Consider the following 25,177-nt stretch of genomic DNA (forward strand, 5'->3'; position numbering starts at 1 on the left):
AGATTAAGTCTTTCATGTAGTTGGTCCCTTTCATCTAGGTTATAAAATTTGTGACTATAAAGTTATGGATAATATTTGTTTATTGTCCTATTAATGTACATGAATCTTTAATCATGTAACCTCTATTTCTGCTATCAGAAATGAACAGAAATTTTAACAATTTTATTGATCTTTGCAAGTGACTAGCTTTTGGTTTGGTTAACTTTCTCTGATCTCCTGTCTCTAATTTCATTGTTTTCTGCTATAGCTTTTATATTTCTTTGGCTTACTTTGGATTTAATTTGCTCTTATTTTTCAGTTTCCTAAGGTGAAGCTTAGATAACTGATCCTTTTTTCTAATATGTGATTCAACTATAGATTCATTTCTAAGTCTTTCTTTTGCTGTATCCTGCAGCTGTTAAGTTGCATTTTCATTTAGTTCAGATTTTTTTTTTTTTTTTTTTTTGACAGGCAGAGTGGACAGTGAGAGTGACAGAGAGAAAAGTCTTTCTTTTACATTGGTTCACCCCCCCAATGGCTGCTGCGGCCGGTGCACCACGCTGATCTGAAGCCAGGAGCCAGGTGCTTCTCCTGGTTTCCCATGCGGGTGCCCCTGGCCCACAGCAGAGAGCTGGAATGGAAAAGGAGCTACCGGGACAGAATCCGGCACCCCGACCAGGACTAGAACCCCAGGTGCCGGCGCCGCAGGCGGAGAATTATCCTATTGAGCCGCGGTGCCGGCCTAGTTCAGATTTTTTTTAAGATTTATTTATTTTATTTATGAAAGACAGAGTTACAGAGAGAGATCTTCTGCCCACTGGGTCACTTGCCGGATGGCTACAACGGCCACAGCTGTTCCACAGTAGAGCCAGGAATTTCTTCCTGGTCTACTGCATGGGTGCAGGAGCTCAAGCGCTTGGGCCATTTGCCACTGCTTTCCCAGGCATGTTAGCAGGGAGCTGGATTGGAAGTGGAGCAGCTGGGAGTTGAACTGGCATTCATATGCCATATGGGATACTGGCACTGCAGGTGATGGCTTAACCCACTACGCCACAGTGCTGGCCCCAGTTCAGAATATTTTTAAATTACTTTGGAATTTCTTCTTTTACCTGTGTGTTATTTAGTAAATGGGATGTATAGTTTTCATGTATTTTTGGATTTTCCAACTATTTTTTATTGATTCCTAGTTTAATCCCATTGTATAATAATAGCATATATAGTGTGATTTCCATGTTTTTAAATTTAAGATGTGTTTTATGACTCAGAATGTGGTCTATGTTGGTGAACGTTCTGTGTGATCTTGAAAAGAATATGCAAACTGTTATAGCTGAACGAGGTGGTATATAGGTGTCAGTTATATCCAATTGATTGATAGTGCTGTTAAGTTCAACTGTATCTTTATTGACTTTTTGCCTGCTGGATCATTCCATTTCTGATAGAGGCATGTTAAAGACTCAGTTGTAGTTGTGCATTCTTGCTGTTTTTTCTTTTTTGTTTTTTCTTCCTCCTGTGATTGTACTCTGTTGTTAGAAACATATACATTAAAGATTGTTGTATTTTCTTGTGATATTGACTCCTTTATCATCTTGTAATACTTCCTCATTATTCCTAACAGTTTTCCTTGCTCTTGAAATTTTCTCTGCAATTAAGACAGTTACCCATAGTGCTTTATTTTGGTTAGTGTTAACATGGTATATCTTTCTCCATCCCAGTATTTTTAATTGTGTATGTTTTTATGTTAAAAATGAGCTTCTTGCTTACATACTTCGGCTTTGTTTTCTGATGTGCTGTGTACGTAGACTGTCGACATTTAAGTGATTATTTCTGCAGGTAATTATTTGCCATCTTTATTAACTGTTTTTGATTTGTTTCCCTTTTTCTTTGTAAAGATTTTATCTTCCACACTTTGTGAACTTTGAGTTTTTTAAAAGATTTATTTATTTATTTATTGGAAAGGCAGAGTTAGAGAGAGGGATTTTCCATCCATTGGTTCACTCCCCAAATGGCCACAGCATGCAGTGCTGGGCCAGATTGAAGCCAGGAGCCAAGAGCTTCTTCAGGGTCTCCCAAGTGAGTTCAGGGGCCCAAACCCTTGGGCTATCCTCAGTTGCTTTCCCAGGTGCTTTAACAGGGAGCTTACATCCAGAATGGAGCAGCTGGGACCCAAACTGGCACCCGTATGGGATGCTGGCACTGCAGATGGTGGCTTAAATGCTGTACCATAGCACTAGCCCTAGCATTTTGATTTTAATTGAGCATTTTATATGACTCCATTTTTTTTCTCATTTTTGTAGCGTATCAGTTAAACCTTTAAAAAAAAACTTGGTGTGTTTGCCTTGGGATTTGTAATATATGTTTACAATTTACCCAGGTGCTTGCTTGCTCTCTATCTCTCTTTTTTCTTTCTTTCTTTCTGATTTATTTTATTTTTATTTGAAAGAGAGGGAGAGACAGAGAGAGCAAGATCTTCATACTCTGATTCAATCTACAAATGGCTGGGGTTGGGTCAGGCCGAAGCTAGGAGCCAGGAGCTTCATCTCGGTCTCTCATGTGGGTGCAGGAATGTAAGCACTTGGGCTGTCTTCTGCTGCTTTCTCAGGCACATTAGCAGAGAGCTGGATTAGTAGTGGAGCATCGGGACTCGAACTGGTGCCCAGATGTGATGCTGGCATTGCAGGCAGTGGTTTTACCTGCTGTGCTAAAATGCTGGTACTCAGTATTTATTTTCGAATAATATTATGATGCTTGATGGGTATTACAGGTTCTTCATAGTAACAGTTTTCCTGATTGCTTGTTCCTGTCCTTTGTATCTGCTCTCTTTCAGTCTAAATACACAAAATTAGATGCATCGTTGCTGGTATTTTGAACAGATTGTTACCTAGTATCAATCTAGAAAAAGAAAAACGACAATTTCTATTTTGTCTTCATGTATTCATTCTTCAGTGTTTTCTTTATGTAAATCACAGTTTTTGACTTAAAACATTTTCTTTCTCTCTGATGGACTGCTTCAAACATTTTGCAAGGTAGATCTACTGATAGCAAATTCCTTTCATTTTTACTTAATAATGTCTTTATTTCTCCTTTATGTTTGAAGGATAGTTTCACAAGGTACACAATTTTAGGTTGGTGATATTTTTTTTCCTCTCACCATTTTCTATTGTGTGGTTTCTGAGAAGCTAGGTGAATTTGTAATCTTTGGCCCTCTATAGATAGGTAAGGTGTGCTTTGTCTCAGGCTTCATTCGAGATTTTCTTCATTTCTTTTTTATTTTAAGAAATTTATTTTTAATTTTTTTGAAAGCCCACAGCAATAGAGAAATCTTCTATCTGCTGTTTCACTCCCCAAATGCTTCAACGATTGGAGCTGGAGCAGGACAATTCCAGAAGCCCAGAATCTGGGTTTTTCACTTGGGTGACAGGGACCCTAGTTTTTGGGCCATCACCTGCAGCCTCCCAGGGTGGGCATTAGCAGGAAGCTGGAATTGAAGCAGAGCCTGAACCCAGTTAATCTGATGGAGGATATGGGCAACCCCTAATTGCTGTGCCAAACATCTGCCCCCAATTTTTTTCTTCATGTTTGGTTTTCTGAAGTTTGAATATGATATACCTAATTGTATATCTTGTTTTTGGCATCTTTATCTTGGGTTTTGTAAGTTTCATAGGCCCAGGACTCAGTGTCTGACATTAATTTGGTGGAATTGTTAGTCATTATTTAAAATACTTGTTTTGTTCTTTCCTTCTGGTGTTCTCATTATATAAAAATTAACTTTGTAGTTCTATAGTTATTGGATGTTCTGGTTTTTTTTTTCAGTCTTTTTTAAAATTAATTTTCAGTTTTGGTAAATAATTTATTGTGGTATCTGTTCTCATGCTCATTCTTTCCTCAGTTGACTCCACTCTACTAATGAACTCTTCATTTCCATTACAGTGGTTTTTAGTTCTAGCTCTTTTTTATCTTCCTTAGAAGTTTCATCTCTGCTTACATTATCCATGTTGTCTACCTTTTTCATTGAAGCATTAAGTCATTAGTTTATTAAAATTCCTAGTCTGATAATTCCCAGATTCCTGCTATATCTGTTTCTGATGCTTGCCCTACATCTTAAAACAGATTTTTTTTTTTTTTGAAAGATATACACAGTATACTGGGTAAAAGGACATGTTGTAAGCAGGGCTTTAGTAATGTAGTGGTCAGGGAACCATTCTGTACATGGGTGACTACTCTGTATTTTGGTGAGCCTGTGTCTCTGAACTGTGAACTCCAGTAGTGCTTCTCAATCCCCTACCGATTCCCTTCCCCCTTAGGTGGATATAAGGGGCTGGAGTTACATATTTCTCTTACCCCAATTGGGTTAGGCTCTGATAAATTAATTTCTCCTGAAGGCAGACCTAGTTAAGAGGATCAGAAAGCTCTGATGTATTTCAAAGTTGTTTCTTTTGCTCTCCCTCTGCTCAGGGTATTTTTCTCTGATATTTATTGTGGGGACTTGGTAGAGTTCTTAGTGGTTAAATTCAAAACATATCAGGACGTACCTATGACTGGGTCTCTGTACAGCTTTTAACTCTCAGATTTGTCCTCACTGAGTCTTCAGCAATTTTTAAATTACGGTTTAGGCTTTGCTCCCATGGCACTGGTTCCCAGGGAGGTTTTTCTTGTGGGTTTCTGCTCTGGTGAGTTGTGATTTTTTTATGTCCACCTATTAGGCCATCCATTTTGGGTTTGACCAATGGCTTCACTTCTCTGAAAGATCTAGGAAGAGTTGATAATTTTTCAGCTTGTTCAGCTTTTTATTTGTTAGGATGGAATGATGATTTCTAGTCACCTTATATTCTAGAAGGAAACTGGAAGTGACTTAAAGCAGTTTAATGGTTTTAAGTTTAAAGGAGTTGAAAGGAGATTGGTTTGTGGCAATTTGAGGCTGACTCCTTTAAGAGAATAAGTAGAGTGGAGACCAAACTAGGGGAACAGTTTTTTCAAAATAGCAAAATGATGACGTTTGATAGAATGTTTTTATCAATAATGATCATTAAACTTGGGTTTCTTTTTATTTTAGTATTATTGAAAAGTGATACTGTATTTATAATAATTGTTGACCTGTTTCATCAAAAACATTGAGAATTAAGGTAGGCATTTTATCAGAAGAAAGCAATTTTGAACAAATAGAGGGAATTACTAGCCGTTCAATAGGGGTCAGCTCTTTTATAAGCCTATTAAAACATTTCCTTAAATTGTGAGCAGTGTTGTTCAATTAAAGGAGTTAGTGTTCTTTGACCTTTATGCTGGTTAAGTGATTTGGAACGTCTGCATTTTGTGTCTGTGCTCTTGGAAATTTTGAATGCACCGTTAGCACGGGAGTCTTTAAACAACTTTTTTGTTTACTTTGCTTTTCCTAAACTTAAGTGCTCAGTGAATATTCTTTGCAGGGTGCATTTTGGAAAACATAGTAGGCAGCAAGGTTTCTGTCTACCTGGTGCTTACAGTGGAAGTACTCGTGGTCCACAGGAAGAACCCATAGTTTAGGCTTTGGAAAACCTGACTTTGTGGTTTTAATGCTTTTAGCGAATCATTATATCAGAAACATTACTTATGTTTCTCATGATTCAGTATTTCCATTTGTGAAATAATGTGTAACATCTTTCATTTTAAAATCCACAGTGATGCCAATGTTTTATAATTATCAAAAAGGGATTTAATAAAGTACTTACATGGCCGGCACCATGGCTCACTTGGCTAATCCTCTACCTGCGGCGCTGGCACCCCGGGTTCTAGTCCCGGTTGGGGCACTGGGTACTAGTCCTGGTTGCTCCTCTTCCAGTCCAGCTCTCTGCTGTGGCCTGGGAGGGCAGCGGAGGATGGCCCAAGTGTTTGGGTCCCTGCACCCGCATGGGAGACTGGGAGGAATCACCCGGCTCCTGGCTTCGGATTGGCCCAGCGCCGGCTGTAACAGCCATTAGGAGAGTGAACCAACAGAAGGAAGACCTTTCTATCTGTCTGTCTCTCACTGTCTATAACTCTGTCAAATTAAAAAAAAAAAAGTACTTACATAGATGTCTTCAGAAACTTCACAGAAAATGTATATTATGAAAAAACTGCATGGATTCAGATTTCTTTGTCCTTAAACAAGCATATCTTTTACTTCTCTTTTCCATAAATATTTTCAAGTACCCTTATATATAAGGTTTGTATGTAGTTCTTTTAAATTATATATATTTAATTATATATATCACAATATTCTGATATACAGACAAGTAAATTAGCATAGCCATCATCTCACGTACTGAATGTTCATATGTGGGGGGGGGTGCTGAGAATACCTAAGTATTTCAGAATGCTTCATGAATTTGCACATATCCTTGTACAAGGGCTGTGCTAATCATCTCTATATCGTTCCCATCTTCTTGTATGTCCTTTTTTTTTAAGATTTATTTTTATTTATTTGAAAGAGTCAGAGAGAGAGAGAGAATTCTTTCATCCACTGGTTTACTCCCCAAATAGCCACAATGGCCGGAGCGGGCTAATCCAGAGCCAGGAGCTTCTTCTGGGTCTCTCACATGGGTGCAGGGGCCCAAGGACTTGAGCCATCCTCTGCTGCTTTCCCAGGCACATTAGATTGAACCTGGGTTGGAAGTGGAGCAGCCAGGACTTGAACCCGCATCCATATGAAATGCCGGTGCTGCAGACCAGGTCTTTAACCTGCTGCGCCACAGTGCTGATGCCATCTTATATGTGCTTTCAAAACTAGCATTGTGTATGGTTCCTATAGAAAAAGAGGAACATTTGACACCCACATTCTGATGGTTGGTGATAATGATATGAATTGTCACAGGAACCAGGAACCTATTTAAATGTTGAAAATTAGTGAATGGCATGTTAACATGAAATAGAGGTACCAGTGTCTAGAAGTTATGCTATGTTCTTATTATTTTTGTTATTGTTTTGACACACAATAATATGTGGCCAGGAAGAGATGACCAATAAAACAAGAATAAGTAGATATTTTAGTGTTGTTTGTTTATTACAATTGAGAGGGATAGGAGGCAACTTCCCTAGTCAGGAAGCTATCTGATTAATGCAGAAATATGATAGAAAATATTTGGATAAAATCACATCCAGTTGTTTCTTCCTTTTTTTTTTTTTTTGACAGGCAGAGTGGATAGAGAGAGAGACAGAGAGAAAGGTCTTCCTTTTGCCGTTGGTTCACCCTCCAATGGCCGCCGCGGCTGGCGCGCTGCGGCCGGCGCCTGCACTGATCCGAAGGCAGGAGCCAGGTGCTTCTCCTATATCCAGTTGTTTCTAAAATAATATCTGCAATTATAGTTGTTTTATTCTAAGGATATTAGTGATGAGTTCTAGAGTAATGCCTGTAATAATTTTAAATGGAAAAACTTTTGATATAAAGAGAAACTAACATACTCAGTTTTTTTATTACTAGAAAAGTTCAAAAGATGATGAATATGAGTAAATATTTAGATGAATACCAAATTAACAGAAAAAAGAAAAAATGTTGACAGAATCCTGATAGGCATAACAATGCACATGCCAGAGAGGCAGAAGCATGGATTATTGTCACAGCTCTGATCTCAGTGGGCATGAAGTGTTAGTCATAGAAAAACAGAACTGATGAGACAGGGCTAGGGTCTGGCTCTGTCACACATTGACTCAGCAGCTATAACTGACCACAGAGTTTTAGGTTTTTGGGCTGAGTACCTGTGAATTTGCAGGACTTACCACAGTCTTGGCCTGTACAAACATTTGGCAGTGCTGAGGGTTAAGGGAAGTTAAGACTAGATGATGTAATAGATGAGGAGGAGGCTAACAGCTGGACAGTGTACTGTTTGGGAGGTATCTAGTAGGGATATAACTTTGCCTAATAGTTTTTATACACATACTATTGTATATATACATATATACACAGTATGTATACAAGAGGACTCCAAAATGTTTGTGGAAAATGAATTATAAGACAAAAATGGAAAACATAAACCTGATTTCTCATCGTAAGCTCTGTGAAGTTTAAGACACTTTCCTAAGCGATGATACGAGGCGTCTGTTGCATCCCTAAAGAACTGAGGGTCCTTGAAATTTCATCATGTTGATACAGTCTATTTAATGTTATTAACAGAATAGCTAGTGTTTGACCTAGAGGTTAAAAGGTCTGTATCCCATATTTGAGTGCCTTTGTTTGATACCTGCTTCTAGCTACTGATTCTAGCTTCCTGATGATATAGATCCCAAAAGGCATCAGTGATCGCCCAAGTACTTGGATCTCTACCCCCACATAGGTTGAATTCCTGACTCCTGGCTTCAATCCCAGATAGGGGCTGTTGTGGGCATTTTGGGGGAGAATGTCGATGGGCTCTGTCTCTCTCTTTGCTTCTCAAACAAAAAATGAGCTAAATAATTCAGTCATTTGGTTAAAAAAATAGAAACATTATTACCCGAGGAAAAATATGTGGCCTTTAAAGTTTTTCTTTAAGAATAGGAAATGAAAAGAAGGCGCCAAGTAGGGCTGTAAAGTCGCTGTCTAATGACTTCTCATCAAAATTCTCATAGTACTGCCCTTGTTTGAGGAGTATTGTTGGAGAGAGAAGGACTTTTGATTTTCATTTCTGGCTGCTTCTGTGCTGAAGTTTTGGCTAACTTTCTCAAACCACTCTCATGATAAACAGGTGTTACTCTTTTTTGGACCCCAAAAAGTCAACAAGCAAGCTTTGAGCAGCCCTGAAACTATTGCCATTTCGTTTTCCCTGTATTGCTTTCGGTTTGACTGGACTGCTCCCTGCTCTTGGTAGCCATTGCTTTGATTGTGCTTTGTTTTCCACATTGTACTAGTAAACCAATGTTTCATCTCCTATTATATTTCTTTGAAAAAATGTTGAAAATTTCCATTGAAAATTCTGCTCTTGTCAGCAGCTGCACTGGGTATAGCAGTTTTGGTACTCATTAAGAAGAAGGTTTGTTCCACTTTAAATTATCAGCCAGATTTGTGTAAGTGGAACCATTTGAGATGACTGTGGTGTTGGCTTTTCTTTGTACTGTTAATCATCAGTCCTTTTCAGTTCCAGCACAAACAGGATTAAACTGTTTCCTGGAAGATAGATGTGGGTGGTCTTTGCTTGTGGATTTTATCTTTAACATGATCTTGTCTCCCCCACCCCTCCGACTTTTTAAGATTTATTTATTGGAAAGGCAGAGTTACAGAGAGGCAGAGAGAGACATGTGGGTGGCAGGGGCCCAAGCACTTGGGCCATTTCCAGGTGCACTAGCAAGGAGCTGGATCAGAAGTGCAGCAGTTGGCACTGAACTGGTGCCCATATGGGCTGCCAGCATCACTGGAGGCTCTTTCATTCAGTGTACCACAATGCAAGCCATTGACATTTTTAAACCTGCTCTCCTTTCGTGTTGAAAGGACTGCTTCATGAATAAAGTTTTTTCTGCATTTAGAAATATTTTTTTACTTAAGCATGCTTTTTATTGAAATATACAACAGAAAGAATAGTATCAGAAGTGTTGAACTCAATTAATTTTAACAAGTGGATGTAATCCATACTTAAGAAACTGTATGTCCTTTTGTACCTGCTTCCAGTCTAATGCCCATACCACCTCTCTCAAGATTAGACAAATCCTAACTCCCTCCCTCCCTCTCTCTTTCTCTCTCTCTCTCTCCTTGATTTAGTTATTTATTTGAAAGGCAGAGTTCAGAGAGAGGAAGTGTGGGGAGCAGCTCGGACTAGACTGTTACTGGAATTAAGACTTATTCTATGCACCTGCTCTCCCACAATATGGCGCTGAGAAGGGAAACAGCTTCTACACAGCTGCCTCCAGTTCAACCAATAAACTGTAGGACTTGCTCCTGATTGGAGGAGAGCAGCGTACTCGGAGTGTGGGCAGCCGAGTTGGGATTGGCAGAGGAGGACTATAAAGGAGGAGAGAGACGGCATGCACCAGGAACATCTAAGGGGAACATCTAAGGGGAACACCTGTGCAGCCCCCGAGAGAGCCGGCCGGCAGTGTGCCGCTCCCCTGCGGAAGTGGGGAAAGCGGCCAGGGGGAACCGCCCTTCCACGGAGGTGGAAGGGACAGTAGCCAACCCGGGAAGAACCAGCAGCAAACCCGGGGAGGGCCGAGCAGACGAAAGAACAGCGCAGGGTCCTGTGTCGTTCCTCCACGAAGCGGGGGAGCGACAAGGAAGAGAAAGATCTTCCATGCACTGCTTCATTCCCCAAACAGTGGCCAGAGCTGGGTGGATCAGGAGCTTCTTCCAGGTCTTCCACGTGGGTTCAGGGACCCAAGCACTAGAGCCATCCTCTGCTGCTTTCCTAGGTGCATTAGCAGGGAGTTGAATCAGAAATGGAGCAGCTGGTACTGGAACTGGCACCCTTTTGGAATGATGGCACTGTAGTTGGTGGCTTTGCCGGCTATGCCACAGCTCTGGCCCAAAACCCCTAACTTCTTATACCATAGATTACTCTTGACTTTTTGAATTTCATGTAAATTATACAATAATACCCTTTTGTGTTACTTCATTAACTTTGTGTGTTTATCCATGTTGTTACATGAGGTAGTATATCTCATTTTCATTGCTTGTAGTGTTAAAAGTGTCTATACCAAAGTGCACTATCCTCTCTGTTAGTGATGAATGTGACATTTAGATTGTGTCTAGTTTTGTCTGTTACAAAGATCATTACTGTAGATTCTTTTGTAGGGAATTTTGACATACATACATGAACATATGTTACATACCCAGGATAATGCTTTCTGGATCACAGGATGTTCATTTGATAAGTATAAATAATACATAGTTTTGCAAAATGTTTGGACCAGTTTACATTCTGAATAGCAGAGTTTGAGAATTCCACTTGCTCTAAAGTTCTTGCCAGCAGTTGGTGGTGTTTACTGTCTTCATTGTGGTGGTTTTGGTGTGTAGATAGTGAGATAGCCCTTGTGGTTTTAAATTGTGTTTTTCTTATGAGATGAATGATGAAGATATGTCTTTTCATGTTTATTAGCCATTTGAATAATCTGCCCCCTAAAGTGGAGTGGATATTGATGTCTTTTGCGCAGTTTTCTTTTTGTCTTCATATTGATTTCTGGGTGTTTTATATCCTGAAAGGGAGCCTTTTGATGGATTATTTCGTACAAATGCCTTCAATTTTGTATGCTGCTTGCATTTTCCAGATTTTCCACTTTTTCAGTGCCTTTTTTTTTTTTGTGAACAAAATTTTATTACAACAGTTTTTGCCTGCATGGCTGGTGCTTTTTTGGATCAGGTTTAAGGAATCTTTGCCTCCCCCAAGAATAAAAATATATTTGTGTATTTTGTTCTCTAGGAGATTTAGTGTTTTGTTTTTCACTTTTTTTTTTTTTTTTTTAAGATTTATTTGTTATTTGAAAGACAGAGCTAGAGAGAGAAGTCTTCTATACACTGGTTCACTCCCCAAATGGCTGTGACAGCTAGAGATGGACTGATCCAAAGCCAGGAGCCTGGAGCTTCTTCCAGGTCTCCCGCACGTGTACAGGGGCACAAGGATTTGGGCCATCTTTCACTGCTTTCCCAGGTCATAGCAGAGAGCTGAATTTGGAAGTGGAGCAGCTGGGACTGGAATCAGTGCCCAAAATGGGATGCTGGCATTACCTGCTCTGTCACAGCACTGGGCTCTGTCTTTCACTTTTAGATGTAACTTCGATATGGAATTTAATTTTGTGTATGGCTCAAGGAAGAGGTCAGGATTAATTTTTTAAAAATAAGGATATCCTGTTGATCCATTTCCATCAACTATAAAAAAAAGCTGCCTTTTTCACATTCACCATTGTTATGAATGAGTGGTAATATATGTGTGTCTGTTAACATCTCAAGTCTGCCCTAGTGGTTCTTGATCTTTGCAATAACTCTTGATGATAGCATAATAAATCATTCATTTTTAGGAGGTCCCTTTTTATTGTTGAAACTGATAATCTGTGGCATTTGTCTTCATTTGTTTAGCCTTGTTAGATCTATCAATTTATTAGTTTTTCTAAGAACCAACTTTTGATTTTTTTCCTGAAGTTTTGCTACATATTTGCTTTTGATTTCATAAATTTGGCTGTATTTTCTGCATTTTCAGATTTAACTTTGTTATTTTTTTAATTACTTGACATAGAAAATTGTTTTCTGTCTTTTTTAAGTGTTTAAGGCTACACATTTAAGTATACCTTCAGTTACACATCATAAATTGTTATATGACCTGTCTGCATTCTGATTTATTTTTTGAATTAGGAGCTATTAAAAAGCATAAGACTTAATTCCCAAATAATTGGGAACTTTTGAAGTATTTTAGTTGGAGGATGGTCAGTGATTTCTTGATTAATTCCATTGAAGCCAGAGAATATAATCTGAATGATTTGAATCCTTTGAAGTGCGTCTTGGGTTTTGATTCACCATGTGGTCAGTTTTGGGTAAATGTTCCATGTTGACTAAAAAGGGATTTGTGTATTCTTGTTGGTTGCAGTTTTCTTTATAAGTCAGCTATTTTAATCAGTCTTAGTTATATGTTTCAGTTATATGTTTCATATGTTGATGATTTTCTTTTGTCTGTCTACTTTTATCAACTATTGAGAAGTGTCTAAGGTTTCCCACCCTACTATGATTATGGATTTATCTATTTTTATCTATGTAGAACTCTATATAATTCTATTTTTGCTTTATATATGGTGGTGTTACATTATTGGTTATATGCATATTTAGAATTAACTTCAATTTTCGATGAATAGATCCTTTACTATTATGAAATTCGCCTTATTTTCCCTATTAATATTTCTTACATGACATCAGTTTTCTTTAGATTAGTGCGAGTGTGGTATCTTTTTTTGTGTTCTTAAGATGCAGCTCTTATAAGTAGATTTTATAGTTTTTTTTTTTTTTTTTAATACAGGCAGAGTTAGAGACAGAGAGAAAGGTCTTCCTTTTTTCCATTGGTTCACCCCTGAAATGGCCGCTACAGCTGGCGCTGTGCCGATCTGAAGCCAGGAGCTTCAGAGGTGCCTCCTCCTGGTCTCCCACATGGGCGCAGGACCCAAGCACTTGGGCCATCCTCCACTGCCTTCCCGGGCCACAGCAGAGAGCTGGACTGGAAGAGGAGCAACCGGGACAGAATCTGGCGCCCCAACCGGGACTAGAACCTGGGGTGCTGGCGCCGTAGGTGGAAGATTAGCCAAGTGAGCTGTGGCACCGGCCGATTTTATAGTTTTTACACAGCCTTACAGTTTTGGTGTTTTATTGGTTGTCTAGAGATTATAGTATGTGTCATTGCCTTATTAGGGTCTACTGACATTATTTACTTTTATCACTTCCCTGATGGAGTTAAGAACTTAAACATTGACTCAGCTTAACCCTTCTTCTTTTTAAATATTTGTCCTGCATTTTCATTGTACATATACTTTATTTTTTTCAACTTTTATTTACTATAAATTTCCAAAGTACAACTTTTGGATAATTGAGGCTTTTCCCCCCATAACCTCTCTCCTAACTGCAACCATCCCATCTCCCACTCTCTCTCCCATCCCATTCTTCATCAAGATTCATTTTCAGTTTTCTTTATATACAAAAGATCAACTTAGTATACACTAAGTAAAGATTTCAACAGACTGCACCCACACAGACACACAAAGTATAGAATACTGTTTGAGTAGTAGTTTTACTGTTAATTTGCATAGTACAACACATTAAGGACAGAGGTCCCTACATGGGGAGCAGATGCACGGTGCCTCCCGTTGTTGATTTAACAATTGACGCTCTTATTTATGATGTCAGTAATTACCTGAGGCTCTTGTCATGAATTGCCAAAGCTATGGAAGCCTCTTGAGTTTGCCAACTCCGATCTTATTTAGGCCATAGTCAAAGGCCATAGTCAAAGTGGAAGTTCTCTCCTCCCTTCAGAGAAAGGTACCTCCTTGTTTGATGACCTGTTCTTTCCACTGGGATCTCACTCGCGGAGATCTTTCATTTAGGTCATTTTTTTTTTTTTTTTTTTTTTTTTTTTTTTTTTGCCAGAGTGTCTTGGCTTTCCATGCCTGAAATACTCTCATGGGCTCTTCAGCCAGATCTGAATGCCTTAAGGGCTGATTCTGAGGCCAGAGTGCTGTTTAGGACATCTGCCATTCTATGGGTCTGCTGTGTATCTTACTTCCCATGTAGGATCATTCTCTCCTTTTTAATTCTGTCAATTATTATTTGCAGACACTGGTCTTATTTATGTAATCCCGTTGACACTTAATCCTATCTTTTTGATCAATTATGAACTGAAATTGATCACTTGGACTAGTGAGATGGCATTGGTACATGCCACCTTGATGGGATTGAACTGGAATCCCCTGGCACGTTTCTAGCTCTGCCATTAGGGGTAAGTCCAAGTGAGCATGTGCCGAACTTGCATAAACTTTAATACTCATGAGATGCTATTATTGATTTTTATAATCGGTATGTATTTAGATTTACCCATGTACTAAAGCTATTTAAAAAGTTAATGGACAGTGCACAATATGAGAAAACTATACGTGGATTTAAAAATGTTTTAAATCAAGTAAGCAATATTTTATTTACTTTTATTTTTCCATGAATTTTTAAAAATAGTCTTATTTTTACCCTTTCTGATGCGCTTCACTTAGACTGCGTTTCCATCTTCTGTAATACCATTTTTCTTTTGCATATGGACTGTTTAATTTTTATTTTTTGCAAACATCTATCAATTTACCTTCTGTGTATCTGAAAACATACTCGTTTTTGAAGAATATTGTCTCTGCATAAGATTCTGAGTTCTGATATATTTCCTTTCGGAAATGTGAAGAGATTCCATTCTTTCTGGTTTCCAGTATGGCTGTTGGAAAGTCAGCAAAGATTTTTATTGCTGTTTCTTTGAAGATAATGTCTTTATGTTGTGCTGTTAAGGTTTAGTCTTATGTTTGATATTTTAGCATCTTTACTATGATGCGCCTCAATGTTTTTTTCCCCATCTTCCTTCCCTTGTACTTCTCCTCCCCTACCTCTTCTTCCTCTTTCTCCTTTCCTCCTTCCTCTTTGATAACATCTTATCTGGTATATGTTGAATATTTGGGGGTTAATATTTTTCATTTGGTTTGGAAAATTCTTAGCCATTTTCTCTTCAGTTTTTTTTTTTTTTTTTTTTTAAGATTTTATTTACTTATTTGACAGTTACAGATAGTGAGAGGGAGAGACAGAGAGAAAGGTCTTCTGTCTGCTGGTTCACTCGCCAAATGGCCGTGACGGCCAGAGCGGGGCCAATCCGAAGCCTGGAGCTTCTTCTGGGTTTCCCACATGGGTGCAGGGGTCCAAGCACTTGGACCATGTTCTACTGCTTTCCCAGGCCACTGCAGAAAGCTGGATCAGAAGAGGAGCAGCCAGGGTGTGGGTGCTGCAGGGAGAGGATTAACCTACTGCGCCACAGTGCTGTCCCCTCTAAAGTGTTTTCGCTCTAATCTTTCTTACCTCCTTTCTGGGACTCCATACACACATTAACAGGTTTTTTTTTTTTTTTTTGACAGGCAGAGTGAACAATGAGAGAGAGAGAGACAGAGAGAAAGGTCTTCCTTTTTGCCGTTGGTTCACCCTCCAATGGCCGCCGCGGCCAGCGCACTGCTGCCGGCGCATGGCGCTGATCCGATGGCAGGAGCCAGGTACTTATCCTGGTCTCCCATGGGGTGCAGGGCTCAAGCACTTGGGTCATCCTCCAGTGCACTCCCTGGCCACAGCAGAGAGCTGGCCTGGAAGAGGGGCAACCGGGACAGAATCCGGAGCCCCGACCGGGACTAGAACCTGGTGTGCTGGCGCCGCAAGGCGGAGGATTAGCCCAGTGAGCTGCGGCGCCGGCCTGCATTAACAGTTTTTAAACATCAAATGGTATCATTCATCCTTTATGCTATTATCTGTATTCTGTTTACTTTCTTTTCATGCTTCAGTAAGTGTTTTTCCTATGAAAACTTTCAAATTGTTATTTGTTTTAAAATATGCCTTATTTGCTGTTATTTTAGTTTTAATTTTGTGAATTTGATTTAGACACTTGAATTTATGGTTAAATTTCATCTTTATACTTGTCTTATAGTCTCTTTAGAAATTATTATTTTAAGGTCTCTGCCAATAATTTTAAAATTTATTAAGCTGTGGCTCTCAAATCCATAATCATAGTTAAATTTGACAATACAAAACACTTTGATACCAAAGTCTCTTCCTCTTTCTCTTCCTTAAATTTTCTACTTTTCTCCCTCAGATTTCACGGCACCTGATTTCATGTATCATAAGCCCCACTTTCTTCATATCTCTCTTCTCTGAGCTTTCTAGACATGTTCTACACAAACTAAGCTTTGGGAACATGGGAGTAAGGAAATTTGCATGATCCTTGCTGTATCTGTTTTTAGTCCTCCTGTGCCACTGCATCTCTGTTGGGGAGCTTCCTACCTATAAGCTGTCAAAGCAGATATAAAGCTGTTTTCTGTTAACTTCTAAACTCATTTAATTTTCTTTTCTTTCCTGTGGGAAAGGAGCTTTGCAAAGTGAAGTTACTCTGTAGTGCTAGAGAATCTGAGTTTCTGGGAAAAAGTACCTGAGGGTGCTACTTGTATACTAAAAATTTGTGCTACCTTTAATTGTGCTTTTATTGCTGCTCTGTTGAGCCTTTTGTTCCTGTCTTATATATTTCTAATACATATTCCCCTAAGTGCTCTTCCTTGGTATTTTAACATGCTTAAATTGTACTTCCTTCCTCATCAATGGCCTTGATTACTACTTTTTGAGAGAGCTGAATATATGGGTCTGCATTTTCAAGTTGATGAATCAGTTTGCTTATCTGTGACCTTATGAGATTAGTTATTTGAAGTTCCTTCCCTCTGATAATTTTTTTCTCAAAACAACTACTTTTTATCCTGAAACTGTGTATGCGTTTTACCCTCCCAAGATTGCATAGTCATATCTTTACCTATTTTCTCTTAAAACTTTATTTAGGAGGCAGAGAGAGCAAGCATGAGAGAAAATGAAAGCTTGCTGCCTCTAATCCCAGGTTCACTCCCCAAGTGCCTACAGCAGTGCTGGGGCTGGAACAAGTCAAACCTGGGAACTAGGAACTCCATCCAGGTCTCCCATGTGGGTGGTAGGAACCCATTCAATCCAGGGCCTGCATTAGCAGGAGGTTGGAGTTAGGAATTTAGGACAGGAACTCTCCTGGGATGTAGGATCCCAGGTAGTTTTCTGTTCCCTACATCCTAATACTTTCCATACTAAGTTGAATTGTTCTGTATTGTTCATTGGATCATAATGTTTCAAGTGTGTTGTTCAGTATTTTTACCATGTAGTTCCGTATTATTACTTAATAATAGCCCCAAAGCTCAAGAATAGTGATGCTGGCAATTCAGATACCCAAAGAGAAGCCATCAAAGTATAGAAACCAACACAAGAAAAAGAATTGCTTGCAACGGCAAAAGGAAGACCTTTCACTCTGTCTCTCTCCCTGGCATGTGTTTTGTTAAAGGTGGACTCAATATATGTAAACGTTTTCTTTAACCTTCAGATTCAGTGACTTAAAGATATACCTGAAAATAGAGGTTGAAAAATGTTGCATTAAGTAGCTGCTGAATTAGCATACCTTCCAAAGCGGTAGGTTGAGCATTGACCTTCCCCAATCGCCTCCAACCCCTTTAAATTTATTTTTTTTCTTTTAAAGCAAAGGATTGCTCAAGGCAGCTTACATTTATGTGAAAAAATGCATTGGACTAGGTGGCCACAAGTAATTTTGTTGTCCTGTCTTCATGCAGTGAGGGGATGGCACAGTAGTTATTGAAGTTCTAAAAAAGGCCTGTTTTGAGGCTTGAAAGTACACAGATGAGAGAGATTGATGATATGATATAGGAATTGATGTTGGCCTTTTGCTAGTAAGTATTAATTATGCTTTCCTTCTCTTCCTTTCATCACATTTAGGTAATGCATAACATTTTTGAAGAGGTGTGGTGGTTATTATTTTTCCTTATCCTTTATTTATTTATATATTTATTTATTTTGTTTTCTAAGGTGTAGTGCTTTGGTGTGAACACCATAATCTTGGTTGATTGCATGTTAGTATAGAATTTTGTTTATAAACTCATGAAAGTGCTGTGTTCATTCCTGCCTTTTATATGTTGTCTTTGACCTGATTTAATTTGGGTGGATAAAACATAAGACAGTACTGTTTCTTTAGAAATACTCCCTCCAAACTGAAACCTATTTTGGACTTTGTAAATGCATTACCTATTACAAAAGGGAATAGTAATTCTGTTCTTTAACTGATTTGATGTGAGGTTTATAAAGTCCTTCGACACAAACTTGCCTGTTCACACATACACCTTTTTTTCTCTTTTTAAAATTTACTTATTTATTTGAAAGTTGGAGTTACACAGAGAGAGAAGGAGAGGCAGAGAGAGAGAGAGAAAGAGAAAGAGAAAGGGAGAGGTGAATCTGCTGGTTCACTTCCCAGTTGGCCGTAAGGGACGGAGCTGTGCCAATCAGAAGCCAGGAGCTTCCGGGTCTCCCACACAGGTGCAGGGGCCCAAAGACCTGGGCCATCTTCTGCTGCTTTCCCAGACCATAGCAGAGAGCTGGATCGGAAGTGGAACAGCCGGGACTCGAATTGGCACCCATATGGGATGCCAGCACTGCAGGCGGCAGCTTTACCTGCTGTGCCACAGCGCTGGCCCCCACACATATACTCTTGATACCTGCCTAAGCATACAAATAAATCTGATAATATGCAACATACATATAACATGTTTCTCTGAAATTTAAGTGATAGTTTCAGGTATCCTGTACCTACTTTGCTCAGCTTTGTGATTGTTCAAGTAAGTTTACTGGTGACTAGATTTTAGTCTCTATGCATAGATACATAGAGTCACTTAGTTTAAATGACAGGGCCTTAAATACTCAAACCTTTTTGCTGCTGCTTCCCCAGGCACATTAGCAGGTTGCTGAATTTGAAGTGGAGCGGCTGGGACTTGAACTGGCACTTGATATGATAGGCCAGCAGTGCAAGTGGCAGTTTAATTCATTGCACTAAAAAGCCGTCCCCTTCTGGTGCTCCCGTTGTTGTTGCTTCTGCTTCTTCTTTTTAAAAGATTTATATTTATTTGGAAGTCAGAGTTAGAGATGTTTCATCCTCTCATTTACCTCTGAGATGGCAGCATCTGCTGGGGCTGGGCCAGGCCAAAGCTAGGAGCCAGGAGCTGCTTCCCAGTCGCCCATGTGGGTCAGGGGTCCAAATACTTAGACCATCTTCTGCTGCTTTCCCAGGCATGTTAGCAGGGAGCTGGGTTGCAAATGGACAGCCACCTCATGAACTGGTGACCAAATGGGTTGTCTGCGTTGGAGGCAGCAGCCTTACCTGCTATGCCACAATGCCAGTTCCTGTCCCCTGCTTCTAGGGGCCTGGAAGTGCATCTGGGTCTCCCACCTGGGTGGCAGGGACCCGAGTACTTGGGCCGTTTGCTGCTGCTTTTGTAAGGTTTGTTAGCAAGGAGCAGGGTTGGAAGAAGAGCAGCAGGACTTGAAACTGATGCTCTGACTAGTGTTGGAAGTGGCAGCTTTAATCCTCTCCACTGTATTGCCCCACCAGTTACTGTTAACCATTATATTGTATAGCCATGCAGTATCTTTTAAGTTTTCTAAGAAGTTTGGAAGTAGTTTTTAATTTACTTAGAGGTTGAGACAGATTGTATTACCTATTTTTACAAGTGATAGTAATGACATAAAAAATGTAGACTTGGCTATAGGTAGAGAGAATTTTGATACTAAACCTTGTTCTTTTTATTAGTCTGCTTAGTCTTTTGAGCAAGTTTAGGGGTTGTCACTGTCAGCTAGGGAGATTTCTGATACTGAGCCTTGGTCTTCTGATGATTTACTTAGTCTCTTTTGAACAAGTTTAGGGGTGTCATTATAGCCATCCTTCTCTGAGTTCTATTTAGCCTAACTTATTTTCATATTCTTTTATATATATGTAACAGGCCTCAAAAATCAACACTTCTTATCTGGACATTGAAATAAGTATTTTTATTTTGCTTTCGGATTTTATTAACAAGGAAGTCAAATTAGATAAATTGTACAGTCTTTTTAAACATTATGTTTTGTGATTAAATATTTCTTTCTTCATGTAATGAGCACTTTTTAAACTTGCTTTTGTGTGCCAGATATAGGTTGTGACTTAAAATTGTCACAAATGTAAGCAGATTTACAAAATTTAACTTAGGTGATTTGGCTCGTTTTATTCATTCATTTTAATTTTTATTTTATTTTTTAAAAGATTTATTTATTTGAAATGGAGCTTTTTGGCTCCATTGTAATCTTATAGTACTATATATGTATATACATTCCCTCTGTCGTTGTCCAAAATGTCCTTCTGACTATATGGAACACACATGCACTTCTTTTTTTTTTTTTTTTTAAGATTTATTTATTTATTTTGAAAGTCAGAGTTACACACACACACAGAGGTCTTCCATCTGCTGGTTCACTCCCCAGTTGGTCATAATGGCCAGAGCTGCTCCAGTCCGGAGCCAGGAGCTTCTTCTGGGTCTCCCATACGGGTGCAGGGTCCCAAGGACTTGGGCCATCTTCCACCACTTTTCCAGCCATAACAGAGAGATGGATCGGAAGTGGAGTAGCCGGGACTTGAACTGGTGCCCATATGGGATGCTGGCGCTTCAGGCCATGGCATTAATCCCGCTATGCCATAGCGCTAGCCCCGATTTATTATAATTTTTAAATTTATTTCTTTGAAAGGCAGAGACAGTCTGGTTTACTCCTCACATGCCTATAACAACTGGAGCTGGGCTGATCCTAAGCCAGAAACGTGGATCTCCATCTGAGTCTTTCACATGGATGCCAGGGACCCAAGTACTTGAGCCATCACCTGTTACCTCCCACAATACACATTAGCAGGAAGTTGGAATCAGAGCAGAGTAGGGGCTCAAACCCAGGCACTCTGATAAGAAATGGGGTATCCTAAGTAGCATGTTAACTGCTGCATTAAATGCCAACCCCGAGGTCACTGTTATTAAGTAATCTCATGTCATGTTCAAAATTTAATCATATCTCTAATACGATACACTTTTGTTCCTTTGATGTTTCCTTTTTTATTATTTATTTTATATTTTATTTTTTTAAAGATTTATTTACTTTACTTTGAAAGTCAGAGTTACACAGAGAGAGGGAGAGAGGTCTTCCATCCGATGGTTCACTCCCCAATTGGCCGCAAAGGCTGGAACCCCGCCGATCTGAAGCCAGGATCTTCCTCCAGGTCTTCCCATGCGGGTGCAGGTGCCCAAGGACTTGGGCCATCTTCCACTGCTATCCCAGGCAACAGCAGAGAACTGGATCGGAAATGGAGCAGCCAGGACTAGAACCGGCGAACATATGGCATGCCGGCGCTTCAGGCCAGGGCGTTAACCCACTGAGCCACAGAGCCGGCCCCAAAGATTTTTTTTTAATTTGAAAGGCAGAGTTAGAGATCAGGATCGAGATCGAGATCTGCTGATTCACTCCACAAATGGCCACAGTGGTCTGAGCTGGGTAGATCCAAAGCCAGAGGCTAGGAGGAGCTTTTCTGGGTCTCCATGTGGGTGCAAGGGCCCAAGTACTTGGACCATTTTTTGCTTTCTCCAGGCACATTAGCAGGGAGCTGGATTGGAAGTGGAGTGGCCAGGACTCAAGCCACACCTGTGTGGGATACTGGTGCTGCAGGCAGTAGCTTTACCTGCTACTCCACAGTGCTGGTCCCTTGATGTGTTCTTAATACATTTGATAAAGTATCTGAATTTCTAGTTTTTTTTTTTTTTTTTGCACAGTTAGAGAGAGAGAGAGAAAGAGAAAGGTCTTCCTTCTGTTGGTTCACCCACCAAATGGCTGCCACAGCTGGAGCTGCACCAATCCGAAGCCAGGAGCCAGATGCTTCCTCCTGGTCTCCCATGCGGGTGCAGGCACCCAAGCACTTGGGCCATCCTCCATTGCCCTCCTAGGCCACAGCAGAGAGCTGGACTGGAAGAGGAGCAACCAGGACTAGAACCCGGCACCCATATGGGATGCCAGTGCCGCAGGCAGAGGATTAACCAAGTGAGCCACGGCGCTGGCCCTGTAGTTTATTTTTAAAAACTTACTTGAGAACAGTCACCAGCAAAATTGGGATTTGACTATAAAGACTTAGAGTAATATGGAGTTGAATAACTACATGTTTTATGTTTTCATTCATCATTTCTTTGTAGCTGCTGCTATAGCTTTGTAGGGGAAGAAAGTGTGGCTTTTTTTTTTTTTTAAGCTGAACATTGGGTCAACAAATAATCTATTATGAAAATGTCCACTTTGAAGAAGTGTCAGATCTTTGTAATTAGGTGTGTATTTTGAGAAGCCATATTCCATGTTGTTTTATGTCAAAAATGAAAAAATTATTTTACAGACATTAGAAAATTAAGGTAGGCAGCCTTTTTTTTTGGTTACGGAGGTTAAATAGAATATGTGATTCTGTGGAGCTGCTGTTTTAGGGACTCTTAATTTGTTATGTTTATAAAAAACATAGGTTTTAAAAAGACAGGTTGAGAAACACTGTTTTTGTCAAGAACTAAGAATTTAATACACAGTTATTCTTAAGTGTTAAAAATTAACTGAAATGTGATCCCTGTTAAACATAAGAGTGGGAATAAGAGAGGGAAGAGATGTATAATTTGGGACATGCTCAAGCTGACTTGCCCCAAATGGTAGAGTTAAAAACATACCAGGGGATTCCAATTCAATCCCATCAAGGTGGCATGTACCAATGCCATCTCACTAGTCCAAGTGATCAATTTGAGTTCACAATTGATCATAATGAAAGGACTAAGAGTCAAAGGGAGCACATAAACAAGTCTAGTACCTGCTAACACTAACCGATGGAATAAATAAAGGGGAGAGTGATCCAACATGGGAAGTGAGATACTCAGCAGACTCATAGAATGGCAGATGTCCTAAATAGCACTCTGGCCTCAGAATCAGCCCTAAAGGCACTCGGATCTGGCTGAAAAGCCCATGAGAGTATTTCAGGCATGGAAAGCCAAGACACTCTGGCAAAAGATCTCTGCGAGTGAGATCCCAGTGGAAAGAACAGGTCTTCAAAGAAGGAGGTACCTTTCTCTGAAGGGAGGAGAGAACCTCCACTTTGACTATGACCTTGTCTAAACAAGATAAGAATCGGAGAACTCAGAGGGCTTCCATAGCCTTGGAAACTCATGACCGGAGCATAGGGAGACTACTGATGCCATAGACAGGAGTGTCAATTGGTAAAGTCAACAACAAGAGTCACTGTGCACTTACTCCTCATGTAGGATCTCTGTCCTTGATGTGCTGTGTATTGAGATTTAATGCTATAACGAGTACTCAAACAATATATTTCACTTTGTGTTTTTATGGGGGTGCAAACTGTTGAAATCTTTACTTAATGTATACTAAACTGATCCTCTGTTAAAAAAAAAAAGAAAGAAAGAAAGAAATTATCAACTCCCAACTCGACTCTCACTGGGATTAAACATGACAATAGGTCTGATCTGATTTCATCATCATTTTAAAAAAAAATCATCTATTATTTCTCACTTTATGTTTCTGTGTGAGAGCAAACTGTTGAAATCCTTACTTAATGTATACTAAGCTGATCTTCTGTATATTAAGATAATCGAAAATGAATCTTGATGTGAATGGAAGGGGAGAGGGAGTGGGAAAGGGGAGGGTAGTGGGTGGGAGGGACGGTATGTGGGGGAAGCCATTGTAATCCATAAATCGTACTTTGGAAATTTATATTCATTAAATAAAAGTTAAAAAAAACATTAAGCCCATTAAAGTTAATGTGTTACCACAGGGAAAAAAAAAAGAATTAAGGTTTAATTGATGTGGAAATAAATCTGTGAATTGTGTTAATCAAATTATGTGACATTGGATTTATTTGATTAATTTGCAAAACATCTGTTTTAGCTGTATATTGTGATGCTATCTGTAATTGAAATGGTCATTTTATGCTATAATTCTAATGATTTTCCAAAATTACAGTTTAGAAAAGCCAGTGATGCCTGTTTAATTGAAGAGCTTTTTCTTCTTTAACAGTAGCTTTAAAAATGTAGATATAGATACATTGAAAATATTCTTTTTAAGTTCTTAAAAACATTTATTTGAAAGAGTTAAAGGGAGACACACACCACCCACCCCAGAGGTTTGACAGAGAAAGAGAGATCTTCCACCAACTGTTTCACTTCCCAGATGGCCAGGCAATGTTCAGGGATGAGCTAAATGGAAAACAGGAGCTTCATCCAAGTCTCACACATGGGTGGCAGGAGCCGGTTTCAAACACTTGGGCCGTCTCCCACAGCTTTCCCCTGGCCATTAACAGGGAACTAGATCAAAAGTAGAGCAGCCGGGATACAAACCAGAGCCCATATGGGATGCTGGTGCCACAGACAGCAGCTTTACCTGTTAAGCCACAGTGCTGGTCCCTGAAAATATTCTTGATATTATGATTCACCTGATAGCTTGAAGTAAACAATAAAGAGAATTACAAAAATCAGTTTTAATTAAGGCATTGATTTTTTTTTTCCAAGTACATCTAGAGGCTTGTAACAGTTGAAATGTTTGAACACTTTTTTGAAGATCAGATCAACTACATATAGTCTTATAAGCTGATTATTTGATAAAATAAAAATCAATAATTATTTTACTTTATGTTTGAAGCTTATGAGCTTTTGGGAAGAGAACGAGGAATTACTAATACTCAGGAAATAGTTTTTTAGATTGATGTCTGTCTTGACGATTACCATTTTTTTTTAATGATTACCATTTTTAAGGTACTAAAATGTTACAGAAAATACATAGTCATGAAAAGTAAAAGCCACAAATAAGTATATATTATAAATTTTATCATAAAATAGCAGTTGTATAACGATTCTCGCACCTTTCTTCTTCATCTCATGGTGACCTCACAAGATGGCGATCAAATAAAATCTTTTAATCCTGCCATTTTGTGCAAAACACAGCACAAATTTAACAAATATCAAGTATACAAAGAATAGGAACTTGCTTAAAAGTTTTTAATTTTGACTTTGTTAGATGCATACATCTGCTTGGGTTAGCTCCACATGTTTCATATTCTCAGGGTATCTCAGAGTCTCACAACCAAATAAAAACTAG

General features: G+C 39.3%; 1 protein-coding gene and 1 non-coding gene across 3 annotated transcripts in view; one reads left to right on the forward strand and one right to left on the reverse strand.

Moving 5' to 3' along the window:
* The window catches only part of RASA1 (RAS p21 protein activator 1), a 93,996-nt gene that overhangs the window by 16,406 nt on the left and 52,413 nt on the right, over positions 1-25,177 (forward strand). The window lies entirely within an intron of this gene.
* Positions 6,294-6,398, reverse strand: LOC127492924 (U6 spliceosomal RNA). The gene has a single exon (XR_007922740.1). It is a non-coding gene; the product is annotated as a U6 spliceosomal RNA (small nuclear RNA).

This window comes from Oryctolagus cuniculus, chromosome 14 (assembly GCF_051225735.1).
Source record: "Oryctolagus cuniculus isolate XC-2025 breed Fujian yellow rabbit chromosome 14, ASM5122573v1, whole genome shotgun sequence".
Lineage (NCBI taxonomy): Eukaryota > Metazoa > Chordata > Mammalia > Lagomorpha > Leporidae > Oryctolagus > Oryctolagus cuniculus.